We start from the raw sequence: 12,041 nt of genomic DNA on the forward strand, positions 1-12,041 counted from the left end.
TAATGCAGAATAATCGGTGTGTTCTGTGCTGTGTGTAGATTAGACAATGATGGAGGGATGACTTCCCCTTCGTCTTCTCACACTGCTTCTTATCTGTGTTTTTATTTACACTGCACACAGCAGGGTGACTGATGATTAGATTTCTGCAAGATGCTTCAAACTTAAAGTGGAGGTTCACCCTCAAAATAAACTTTTTAGTTAACCTATCTCCAGCCTTAATAAAGGCTTGTAGCGTTGTCATTTTTTTTTTAATGTGGACACCTGTCTTCAGCCTCACTTCCGGGTCTTCTTCCTTGCGGGGAGAGGGCGTGTCGCTCCTTTTCCCCGACGGGGAGCTCTGCGCAATGTCTCCTGGGAGTGAGTGTTGATCCTCCCAGGAGACAATTGACGTGTGGGTAAAGCGCGTCATCGCCTTCCGACGACGCGTCAATCATCTATGCGTCGTCTTAAGAACGCCTACTCCCCAGGGGAGCGAGAACCCGGGAGCCGGGTGAAAACAGTAAGTAAGTACAGCGTAAAAAAAAAATCCAGCATACTGTTGATGTCAGCAGTATGCTGGATGTAACGGTATGTAGATGTTTTAGGGTGAACCCCCGCTTTAAGCTATTTCTATAGCTATGTGTGCCTTTGGTGTCACCAATCCCTGATTTATCTAACTTTCCTTGTTATGTTTGAAGGAATTAGCTGGTCAGGCTGGGAGCTTTACAGATCTGTTAACCGTTTACTGTCCTCCTGTGCTTGAGAAATGACTGTTAGAAAATACATTTTTTTTGGCACTTAAAGTTATTGGCCCAGATTCTCGTAGATCGGCGTATCTTTATGCAGGCGTAGTGCATCTCGGATGCGTTACGCCGACGTAACTTAGAGAGGCAAGCTCCGTATTCTCTAATCAGAAGCGTTCATTTTTGCGCTGGCGCAGCATAAATTCATCTGCGTAATTCAAAGTAGGAAGGAAGTGGGCGTGATCCATTTAAAGTGAGGAGGTCATTCAGGATGCGGAGCATTTGGGTGAGGAGGTGTCACTCTACCAGGAGGATTCATCCACCTCGGCTGGTCCATCCCGGACGTCAAGCCAACGATCCTCGAGTCGCTCTGTCTCTATCCCCAACACACCAACTCCCTCTAATCCCTCTGGCTCCATCCCCAACCCACCCACTCCCTCAAGTCCCTCCTCCTATGCCAGGCCTGAAGCCTCTCGTGGGCCCAGGAAGGCAACCAGGAAAACCAGGGGGGGTACCGGAATTCCTGCCTGTGACCCTGACCACTGCCCAGGACACACAGACCCGCCTTATGGGTGAGATGGCCCAGGACCTGCGTAGAGTGGCCGACAGCCTTGGCAACAGGGGACACATGACTGATGGTCTGCAGGACGTGGCTTGGGGGATCTCCAGACTACCACGGCTACCCTTGTGGCAGAGGTGCGGACCCTGAATGAGACTGTCCAGGGCCACACAGCTGCCATTGTGGGAGTCCAGACGGAGACCAACAACCTTCTGAGGCGTATAGCAGTGGCATTAGAGGGCACGCCTCCAGCCATGGTGGATGCTCCTCCGCCTGATGTTCCCCCCCCCCCCCCCCCCACCGTCAACCAGGCAGTTGCGGAGCCGTGGCCGTGGGCGTGGCAGAAGTCAGGGCAACTATTTTTTTTTTGTTATGGCTCTGGTGAAGAGTGTTTATTTATTTTTGTTATGGCTCTGGTGAAGAGTGTTTATTTATTTTTGTTATGGCTCTGATGAAGAGTGTTTATTTTTGTTAATAATGCACACGGTGAGAGCCGGTTCACACTGGGGCGATTTGTGATCCGACTTGAAATCGCCTCAAGTCGTCCCAAGTCGCGCTGTCAAGAAAAACAATGCAAGTGAATGGGAGTGGTGTTAATAGACACTACTCAAGGTGATCCGACTTCAAAAGAAGTTCCTGTACGACCTCAATCCGACATGTAGGCGATTCCTACCCATTGATTTCAATGGAAATCGCCTCCAAGTCTGATCCCTGTTCATAGTGAGGCGATTTTGCCAGAAGCAGAGAGGAATTTACCCAGAAGCCACCAGGTACTCCCCTGTCCCCAGGCAGCCCCCACCTTCTTCCCACCTTCTTGGCATGGATTACTTTCACTTTCTTAGTACGTTGTCTCTGTTTGCACCATGGCTGCCAGAGTTAGGAAAGAGGTCGTGGATAATGAGTCCCTTATAAGGCTGGTAAAAGAGAGACCATGGCCCATATTCCTAAAGAAGTTCCGCCGGCGTATATGGAGATGCGCAGCGTAAGTGTAAAGATGCGCCGTCCTATCTAAGCGCCGCAGTCACAGTACCAGATCCGCCAGAAACAAGGCTGCTCCCGTCCGTCCTAGCTCGTTTAAGTTTACGCGGCGTAGGCGCATATTTCCGCTGAAGGCATCCTACGCGGCCATAGAATTAGTATTCAAATATGCAAATGATGTACATAAGCAGATTCCCGAACCTACACGCGATCGGCGTAGGCTACGCGCTGTGCGCGTAAGACGAATGTCCGGCTGAAAGTTACTCCTCATAAAGCTCGGATAACTTTGCTCCAGAGCTGAGTAAGTCAGCTTGAAAGCCAATACAGCAGCACCATCCCGGACAAGCTGAGCAACCAAACTTCTCGGACAACACATTCGTATGCCAACATGCCAGGGGCAGGCGAGGTCTTAGCACTACTAGTGTATGCAGAGGAAGAGGCAGAGGCGCGTAGAAGGAGGAGGGCACGTAGGAGGGCACATGAGAGGATATACCCACAGCGCATTAGCCTCTTTGGCATGGCTGATGTGGAGGTGTATCGCCGTTTCAGATTCAGGCCTGATGCCATCCTGGAAATTACCAGAGCCCTGCAGGATGACATCACCAGCCCAACACAACGCTCACATGCAGTGCAGCCACTGGTGAAGGTCCTGGCAACATTGCATTTCCTGGCCACTGGTTCTTTTCAAAGAACAAGTGGAGACGTGATTGGGATATCGCAAACCAGCATGAGCAGATGTGTGCACCAGGTTGTCCCTGCAATCCTAAGACGCACCACATCATCAGACCCACCCAGGAGGTCCAGCGGCTGAAGGCAATGTGTGAGTTCTGCGAAATTGAAGGATTCCCACGCACCGTCGGGGCCATTGATTGCACCCATGTGGCAATACAGCCCCCCCATGAGACACAGCACATTTATGTGAATAGGAAGCACTGGCATTCCATCAATGTCCAGGTGATCGTGGATGCCCATGGCCTCATATGGCACGTCCGTGCAAAACACCCAGGATCCAGCCATGACAGCTTCATATACCGTCAAAGCGACATCCCAAGACAATTTGAAGAGAACATGTATGGGGACAGCTGGCTGGTTGTTGAGTGACATGGGTTTCAGGTATGACTGTCCCCCTCCATGATGCAGACATCACGAGGGGCACATGCATGACTAACATCCTCCTGTCTTTTCCCTTACAGGTGACTCTGCATATGCCCTGGGACCCCACCTGATGACCCCATTCCGGAACCCACAAACCCCAGGAGAGGAAAACTACAATAAAGCACATGCACGTTCCCGTGGAGTGGTTGAGCGCACATTTGGCATCCTGAAGTCACGTTTCCGATGCCTGGATAAGACTGGGGGTACCCTGCTGTATTCCCCAAACTTTGTGTGCCAGATCATCGCTGCATGTTGCGTGCTGCACAACTTTGCTGTGAGAAAGGGCCTGGAGATTGAGCTACGTGATGACCTGACCCCCCAACCAGACATTACCCCCCTAACCGAGGGTACCCCGTCTTCTGAGGGATCAGCAATCAGGAGATGTCTCGTGGAACGAATCTTTGAACGTTAAAAATACACATTAAACATTGCACAATGAGAATGCACGCATGCACACCACTGTGGTCCCTAGCACACACTCCCCACATGCACATCCCATTGGATTAGACCGAAGTACACTGCACGGTACTAAGGAGCAGCAACGCCGCGTCAAGGCTCCAATGATGTTGCTGTCCATTCATACACCTTTCACACGGACCTGGGGAGAACTTATCCCCAGCGACCGAGGGTGACACCCCTTACTGGCAGGTGTGTCACCCCCCCCACATTCACACACCATTCACACTGTACTATGCACTACTTTGTGCAGCACCCAAAAAAAAAAAGCTCTTACTCAGAGCATAAATAATACAAAAAAGCTCTCACTCAGAGCATAAATAATACCAAAAAGCTCTTACTCTTTTATAAATAAAAATAAAAAAATCACTGGCCCCGGCGCGGACTGCGCCTGGTGCCCAGGTTCCTGGCCCTCACTTGCCTGGGGGGAGCCTCATTTGAGGGGGGTGGGGCATCAGGTGGAGGAGCATTCCCAGGTGCCTCCCTGGCTGGCAGTCTGCCCTCTAGAGCCACTGCTATGCGGGTGAGCAGGGCCTCCTGGCAAGCAGTCTGTGCCTGAACAGCCTTCCGCAGGCACCTGACCTCCCCCACAAGTTCGGCTGTGGTGGTATGCAGCTCACCCAGGCTGGTGATTGTGGCTGCAGAGTTTCCAGCCACATCCTGGAGAGCATCAGGCACTAGTCCAGAGGAGGACAGGCTATTATTCAGCCGCCTCAACTCCTCCACAATGTCCCCCATATGGCGGCTCTGCTGGTCCTGCTGCCTGGCCAGCTTTTCCTTTAGGACTCCTGCCACACCCCTGGTCTTATGAGTGGCCTTCCTGGGGACAGGAGTGCCTGGGGCCCTTGAATAGGGGGAGGGCCATGAGGGGCTGGTGGTGAGGGGCATGGGACGGGAGGGGCTGGAGAGGGTGTTGGAAGACCCTGAGGGGCTGGAAATGTGGTGGCGTTGTGATGGTCCGGCCACCTCATGCGAGTCCTCTAGAAATAAAAAGACCTCCTGCTCGCTCTGGACCACCTCCTCTTCATTGCCCACCACCTCCTCATGGGCAATCTCCTCCTCAACCACCTACTGCGCGGAGGACTGCCCACTCCCTTCCAACAAAGCCTGTTGGCTTCCCAGGGGGTCAGCCACTGAAGCAGGCTGCTGGGGGGATGGTGTTGGACGAACACTGCCAGCAGTAGACGGCCCAGCTCCCTCCTGCACACCTGTGGATGACACAAAAAATTCACATGTTGGTGGACCCGCACACTTGTCACATGTCCCCCCCCCCCAAACATGCTACACACCAGATAGAAGATAAAACACACTTACCTGTCCTCATGGGCGGCTCACTGGAGTCATGGCCCTCCAGGCCCTCCACCTGCTCCCTCCGCAGGCATCGGGCTATGACTTCCTCCTCCTCTGTAAGGCGGATCGGACAGGGTGGCCCACCTCCAGTGCCCCTGGCATGTTTGGCAATGGTGGCCATTTTATTTCGGACCACACCCCGCAGGTCATTCATTTTCTTTTGTATGTCCTGGGGGGTCCTCACCTCATGGCCAAGGGCATTGACCTGTGCCATCACTCTTCTTAAAATCTCCTCCTTTTTTATTTTGCTCGTGTTGCCACTCTCAGCACCATGGAGCCTGGCATCAAAGCGCCCCATTGCTGAGACAATAACTGCCCTCTCAGCATGGGTAAAGTTTTTTTTCTCCTGTCTTTCCTTGGGCCTGGCATAGCAGCAGCAAAGTGTAAACTCCAAAAAACGAAATCCAAGGGAGTCACTTTGCACTAGCTGGGTGGATGTGCTGAGGCTTTTATACACTGGGCCGGCCCAACTCAGCAGGGATTTACGCCTATTGTCATTGTGCGCATGCGCAGAGGGCGGGGCTCGTCCGGCGCATGCGCCGTTCGGTCTGGACATCATTTGCATGGGGTCACGGTTCATTAGCATGCTTCACGCCCACATCCCTCCGACCATCACTTGCGCCTACTTACGCCGACACATTTAAGTTACGCGAGCGCTGCGTAGGACGCATGTGGTCCAGGAATATGGTCCGGCTCTCGCCAAGTTAAGCCGGCGGTGCGCATCGGAGATCCGCTACGCCACACTAAATATGCGCCGATCTACAAAAATATGGGCCCATGCCTCTACGACAAAAGGGACCCATTTTACAAGGACCAAATGAAGAGGGACAATGCCTGGCTGGACATTTCTCGCCTGACCTTTGAGGATTGGGGCATATTGTCTGAGACCGACTGCACTGCCAAAAGTAAGTTTAACCTTTTTATTATATGTCTATTTTCCTTGCCTAGGCATGCTGGTTGTAGTTCCATACATGCCACTTGTTTGCACAGAGAATGGCGGCATGAACTCCCTCTTGAAGACAGCAACAATAGAGCACACCGGCATCAATAGATCCCCTGGCAGGAACAGTATATCCCATGCTGGCAATAGTAGATGCAGACAGGAACCATAGATTCCCCAAAAAAGTAGATCCCTAACAGGAACACTACTTCAAATGACAAGAACAACAATAGATCCCTGATCGGAACACTAGTTCACATGATAACAACAATAGATCCTTGACAACCCTAGATCCCTGGCATGAACAATAGGTCCCCCAAAAACAATGGATCCCTGAAAGGTACACAAGTTCACATGAGAACAACAGTAGATCCTTGACAAAACTAGATCCCTGGCAGGAACAACAGATCCCCCAACAACAATAGATCCCTGATCGGAACACTAGTTCACATGAGAACAACAATAGATCCTTGACAAAACTAGATCCCTGGCATGAACAATAGGTCCCCCAAAAACAATGGATCCCTAAAAGGAACACAAGTTCACATGAGAACAACAATAGATCCTTGACAAAACTAGATCCCTGGCATGAACAATAGGTCCCCCAAAAACAATGGATCCCTAAAAGGAACACAAGTTCACATGAGAACAACAATAGATCCTTGACATCACTAGATCCCTGGTAGGAACAACAGATCCCCCAACAACAATAGATCCCTGATCGGACACAAGTTCACATGAGAACAACAATAGATCCTTGACAACACTAGATCCCTGGCAGGAACAACAGATCCCCCAACAACAATAGATCCCTGATCGGAACACTAGTTCACATGAGAACAACAATAGATCCTTGAAAAAACTAGATCCCTGGCAGAAACAACAGGTCCCCCAACAACAATAGATCCCTGATCGGGACACTGGTTCACATGAGAACAACAATAGATCCTTGACAAAACTAGATCCCTGGCAGGAACAATAGGTCCCCCAAAAACAATGGATCCCTAAAAGGAACACAAGTTCACATGAGAACAACAATAGATCTTTGACATCACTAGATCCCTGGCAGGAACAACAGATCCCCCAAAAACAATAGATCCCTGATCGGAACACTAGTTCACATGAGAACAACAATAGATCATTGACAACATTAGCTCAATAGCATGAACAAAAGATCCCCCAACAACAATAGATCCCTGAAAGGAACACAAGTTCACATGAGAACAACAATAGATCCTTGACAATACTAGATCCCTGGCCGTAACAACAGATCCCCCAACAACAATAGATCCCTGATCAGAACACTAGTTCACATGAGAACAACAATAGATCCTTGACAACACTAGATCCCTGGCAGGAACAACCGTTGAAAAAAAATTGTTTTGTAAATTTTTTGGGGGATATTTATTACAGCTAAAAGTACGAAATATTACATTTTTTGTTAATATTGTCGCACTAATTTTGTTTACAGCGCAAAAAAAAAAAAAAGCAGAGGCGATCAAATAGCAACAAAAGAAAGCCCGATTTGTGTTGAGAAAAAAAAGGACACCAATTTTGTTTGAGAGACACGTCGCACGACCGGCCAAACGCAGTGCCAAATCCCCAAAAAATGTACAGTTACTTTACCTACATAATTATATACACAGACAGTATATGTACTTGCCTTGCAATTGACATCCGGGTATAATTGAAAAACTTGTCCTCAAAACCACGCATCATATCATACATGGCCCAGAAATGCCCACTGTTAGCTCTATTAGCAATAATTGGATGGATCCAATAGCGCCGTCTTCTTCTCATCCTCATCCATCGCTTCCTTTCTTCCTCTTCCTCTTCTGTCAATACTGCCAAACCAGCTGTTATGACAGCTGCCATTAGGTAACGCACAGAGAGCATTTTAGACACAGGAAAACAGGGAACAGGGAAGAAGAAATCAAACAGGAAGAAGAATGATGTCAGAAGAGCTTAGTAGCTCTGATTGGCCATTTCTGACATTCCCTGTCCTGGAGGCGATTTATAAATCGCCTCAGGTCGCCCTGTGGTTCACATTCAAGTCGTGTCGGAATCGCCTCTGGAAGTCGCGCTGGAAGTCGGATCGCCCCAGTGTGAACCGGCTCTGAGGCCTGAAGATTAGTGTGACTGGTGTGTGAATGTGGGGGGGGGGGGGTGACACTCCTGCCAGCAAAGGGGTGTCACCCTCGGCCATGTGAATGGTGTATGAATGTTCAGCAACATAATTGGAGCCTTGGTGCGGCATTGCTGCTCCCAAGTCCCGTGCGGTGTACTTGGGCTAATCCAGTGTTTCTCAATTCCAGTCCTCAGGCCCCCCCAACAGGTCAGGTTTTCAGGATTTCCATTATTTTGCACAGGTGATTTGATCAGTTTCACTGCCTTAGTAATCACCACAGCCTTTTCATCTGAGGGAAATCCTGAAAACCTGACCTGTTGGGGGGGCCTGAGGACTGGAATTGAGAAACACTGGGCTAATCCAATGTGATGTGGATGTGGGGTGTGTGAGCTAGGGACCACAGTGGTGTGCATGCGTGCATTCTCCTTGTGCCATGATGAATGTGTGTGCTTAACGTGTAAAGTTACGTTCCACGAGGCATCTCCTGACTGCTGTTCCCTCAGCAGATGGGGTATCCTCGGTTGGGGGGGAATGTCTGGTTCGGGGGTCAGGTCCTCACGTATGTCAATCTCCAGGCCCTTTCTCACGGCAAAGTTGTGCAGAATGCAACATGCACCGATGATCTGGCACACAAAGTTTGGGAAATACAACAGGGTTGCCCCGGACTTATCCAGGCATCGGAAACGGGACTTCAGGATGCCAAATGTGCGCTCCACCACTCCACGGGTATGTGTGCAGCATTGTAGTTTTCCTCTCCTGGGGTTTGGGGATTCCGGAATGGAGTCATGAGATGGGGTCCAAGTGCATATGCCACGTCACCTGGAAGGAAAAAGACAGGAGGATGTTAGTCGTGCATGTGCCCCTCGTGATGTCTGCATCAGGGGGTCGGACAGTCATGCCTGACTCCCATGTCACTCACCAACCAGCCAGCTGTCCCCATATACGTTCTGTTCAAATTCTGTTGGGATGGTGCTTTGACGGTATATGTAGCTGTTGTGGCTGGACCCTGGGTGTTTGGCACGGACGTGCCATATGAGGCCTTGGGCATCGACTATCACCTGTACGTTGATGGAATGCCAATGCTTCCAATTGTGGTATATGTACTCTGTGTCACGGGGGGCTGTAGTGCCACATGTGTGCAATCAATGGCCCTCACGGTGCGTGAGAATCCTGCAATTCTGACAAAATTCACCCTTGCCTTATTCCGCAGGTGCTCCTGGGTGGGTCTGATGATGTGGTGGGACATGCGTGTAAGGATTGAGGGGATAACCTGGTGCACGCATCTGCTCATGCTGGTTTGTGACATCCCAGCCACAACTTGTACGCTGAAAAGATCCACTTGCAAGGAAATGCAGTACCTTGACCAGTGGCTGCACTGCATGTGAGCGGTGTGTCTGGCTGGTGATGTCATCCTGCAGGGTTCTGGCTAATTCCAGGATGGCATTAGTGTTGAATCTTAAGATGCGATACACCTCCAAATCCCCCATGCCAAAGATGTTTATGCGCGTTCGGTATATCCTCTCCCGTGCCCTCCTCCTTCTACGCGCCTGGGCACACACTAGTAGTGCTATGACCATGCCTTCCCCTGGCATGTTGGCATACAGAAGTCTTGTCCTGCAAGTGTGGTTGCTCAGCTCGTCCGTAACGGTGCTGCTGAAGCTGCTCTCCAGCTGACCTGCACACGTCTGGTGCAAAGTTGCCCCTGCTTTATGGGGGGCAAGTTTAGGCCGGACGTACAGCTTACGTGCACCGCGCGTAGCCTGCGTCGGGTGGTCGTACGTTCGGGAATTGGCGCATCTCCCTCATTTGCATATTTGAATAGGAAATCAATGGGAGCGCAGGATTCTCCCGGCGTAAATATGCGCCTACGCTACGCCGGCGTACAGAAGTTACGCCGATTGGAAGAAGCCTATTTTTAGGCATATCTGGTTCTGTGGGTACGGCGCATAGATACGACGGCGCAAATTTACACTTACGCCGCGCATCTCGAGATACGCCGGCGTAACTTCTTTGAGAATCTGGGCCATAGTTTGTAAACTCCTGTTTGCAGTGGTCAATGTTTTGATACATATTTTTGGTAAAAAAAAATTGGATTGGTTTGCGCAAAAGTTATTGTATCTACTAACTACGGGAAAGATTTATGTCATTTTTATTGTTTGTTTTTTTACTAGTAATGGCGGCTGTGACAGAACTCACTGGGGCAGATTCATATACAATGGTGCAGATTTGCACCGGCGTGGCGCATCATTTTTAGACTACACCGGTCCAGCGCGGAGCGGCAGTTAGGTGATTCAAGAAACTTTTTTTGTCTACGATGCCCCAGCGGGGCGGATTTTAGACGGCGTAAGGCGGGGTAAGGCCAACTGGGAGTCACCCTATGCTAATGAAGTGCCGACCATGGCGCAGGGGTCACGCCGGGGCGCATCTTAGACCGCACATGCTCAGTGACATCCAGGGGTAAATGCCCCAATCTGCACATGCTCAGAACTGCGCCCCGGCGTGATCCCTGAGCTACGCCGACCCACTACCAAAGCCCAGTCCATGAATCAGCCCAGACTTCCGCCCTGCAGGTGCAAATGTACTGAAGCTTTTTTTTTCCAAGCTAGGTCGTTTGCATTGTGGTGGGGCAGTTATGGCTGATGAGGAATCCTCAGGTGGGCGGATGACCAATTTCAGCCCAGAGGAGAGGGCTGTAATTATTGAGGGCCTCTCCCAACATGGGGACCGCCTCTATGGGCCACAGAGTGGCTGCCCCTGGCATGTTGGCACACAAATGTGTTGTTCAGCAAGTGTTGTTGCTCAGTTCGTTTGTAACGCTGCTGCTTTAGCTGCTCTCCAGCTGACCTCTGCAAGTTTGGTGCAAAGTTACCCCTGCTTTTATGAGGGGTAACTTTGCACCGGAAATTTCAGCTCCGCTCACCGGGAGTAGCCTGCGCCGGACAAGCTTAAGTTAATGAATCGGCCCAAAAACCTAATTTGCATATTTAAAACCAAAAAAACATGGCCACGCCAGATCGGACCAGCGTAAATCTGCACCAACGCCGCGCCGGCGTGGAAAGGTTACACCGAGGCGATGAAGTCTATTTGGAGGCGTAATATGGTTCTCTGGGTAAGGCGCAGCGATCCGCCGGCGCAAATCTGCACTTACGCCGTGCATCTACCAAAAAAATGGTGTAAGTGCTTTATGAATCTGGCCCAAGGTCACTGTGTGTTTTGGAAGGGACTGTGGGCTGGCCTCCCACCCACAGATTATGGCCCAGAAGAGACTGGAGACCTGGGGACAAGCTGGCATTGAGATAATGTAATGTAATGCTACATCCCTTCTCCCCCATACCCCCCCTCTTGTTTCCGTGTCTAATTGTGTTGGTAAATGGCACATAGACAGTGGTCTGGACTGGAGACATCTCTCTGTCTCAATATGAGAGGCTGCCTGCTTACCATAATGCCTTTATGTTTATCTGTAGTCTGTTTCAATGTACAAGTGTTCAGTTGCCATTGGTTGTTCCTTGTCCCCTACCCCCTCCCCTCTATGGCAAAGCTAAGGGGAGTGTCCCTAACTGTGTGTAAAAGTGTATGTCTTGTATATAACAAACAGTTTATGCTCTGCATGTTTAACCCTCAATACCTGTAGGGCTTGTCTTGAGATTGAGGGGTTAAGGGCTGGTTATGGCGAATCTGCAGGCTGTGGGTGCATTTGGAGGACAGGAGACACATGTCTGGCGGAGGTGCCCACCTGAGGTATCCAAGATCCGT

Source organism: Rana temporaria, chromosome 7, assembly GCF_905171775.1.
Source record: "Rana temporaria chromosome 7, aRanTem1.1, whole genome shotgun sequence".
In the NCBI taxonomy this organism is placed as follows: Eukaryota; Metazoa; Chordata; class Amphibia; order Anura; family Ranidae; genus Rana; species Rana temporaria.